Source organism: Brassica napus, chromosome C2 (assembly GCF_020379485.1).
Source record: "Brassica napus cultivar Da-Ae chromosome C2, Da-Ae, whole genome shotgun sequence".
In the NCBI taxonomy this organism is placed as follows: domain Eukaryota; kingdom Viridiplantae; phylum Streptophyta; class Magnoliopsida; order Brassicales; family Brassicaceae; genus Brassica; species Brassica napus.
Genome location: NC_063445.1, coordinates 19,337,540 through 19,339,159, shown reverse-complemented (window position 1 = coordinate 19,339,159; position 1,620 = coordinate 19,337,540). Strand labels below are relative to the sequence as shown.

At 36.0% G+C, this 1,620-nt stretch overlaps 1 long non-coding RNA gene across 1 annotated transcript; it reads left to right on the top strand.

The window, feature by feature from the left end:
- The first annotated feature begins 445 nt into the window (after nt 1-445).
- On the top strand, nt 446-1,406 carry LOC111212874. The gene is made up of 2 exons (XR_002663133.2): nt 446-747; nt 1,041-1,406. It is a non-coding gene; the product is annotated as an uncharacterized LOC111212874 (long non-coding RNA).
- The last annotated feature ends 214 nt before the right edge of the window (nt 1,407-1,620 follow it).

The following is a 1,620-nucleotide window of genomic DNA, read 5'->3' as shown; positions in this document are numbered from 1 at the left end:
GTTCAATATAAAACTGCAATTACTTTTAAAACTCTTAAAACATCTTTGCTTAACAAATTATATTAGAATCCCTAGGTTCCCTAGCTTCATGTGAATTCGATCCTTAATTACTACAACTCGACCTCTTATTTGAGAGAGTATAAATCACTCCTTATGGTAGTTTGAGTGGTATCACTTACAAACCTAGAAATCGACGACCTTTCTCTGTCTCTCAATTATCTCTCAATCTCTCTCTTTCTCTTTTTTTAAACCTCCAAAAAAAAAAATTTGGAACCCTAAAACTAATGAAATCGAGATTTGGAGAAGAAGGGTCATGCCGGATCAGGTCTAAGGGATGGATAGATCGAGTCAGATATTGTTAGTCAGGTTTAACTTTATAATATTACGGATTGACCCCAACAACTAAGATTAAAATCAATTAAACCAGATTATATAATCTTCTTAACATATTTAATTATACATCGTATATGTGACATGTATTAACATAAATTTCGTGTAGTTATTGAATTATGATACATTGGATAGTTTCTAACATATTAGAGTAAACGCCATGTAGCAGGTAAATTTTTTTTCAAAAAATTAAAGTTGAAGTAGTGGGCGGTGTCGGCGGGTCCGGTTTTTAATGGTTTGTATAAATATCTAGTCATCAAACTTAAAAGAAACGTTAAACATTTTCTGGTGTCGGAGTCGAAAGTTTAGGAAGTCGAGAAGACAAAGGTTATCGAAGAAGGGAGAGGCTGTTATTAGGTTTTGGAGTTTAAATAATGGCTGTTAGTGGGCTTTGATTAGTATTTCGTAAACAACTAAATATGTAAAGTTTTAAATACACAGAGATGAACACATGTCCTCTTTTGTTCACCCTTCTAAAATGATGCAGCATAACTAAATAATTTGCACTAATGAATTTTCTACTTTTCAATTTTAATAATACCACTGCTACCTTATTCACTCTGCACAAACCTACTTTATTATTAATTACTTTCCTATTTTTCTATATTTTTATTTCCTAATTGTTTTATGTTTTTTCTCTCTCAAACCAGATCGAAGAGCGAAGCTGGTGATTGTAAATAGTAAGCTGAATTCGGGGAGTTTCAACTTTCAAGAGCTAAGTCATCGTCGCATGAAGAGGGTAGCGTCTATAACCGCATCCGACTCGTCATGACCTGAGCTCTGACTTCTTATGTCCACTGCTGTGTTTAAATGTAGATCGTCACCGCCAAACTTATCCCTTTCACGGTCATGCTTCACCTTTCACCTCTGTTTACGTCAGATTCAGTGGCGGAGGTAGGATCCAAATCTAGGTGGGTCAAAATTAGATTATATAAAAAGCAGCGGAGGTTTCATAATAATCAAGGTGGTCAAACTGTAAAAATTGAACTAATTAATCAATATTTGTTACAGCTATATACTCACATTAAGTTAAATTTTATAATTGATGTGGGTCAATTGACCACCCTGTTTGTTCACTGCCTCCGCCACTCATTTGAGACAGTCACGAGATTCACACAGCGTACTCCTCCCTCACCGGATCTTCAGTCGTCTTCCTCTACCGATGTCGTCAGGCTCGGAATCAAGCCTTGCCGTCGCCATCATGCTCCAGATCCGGCGAAGAGATAACGT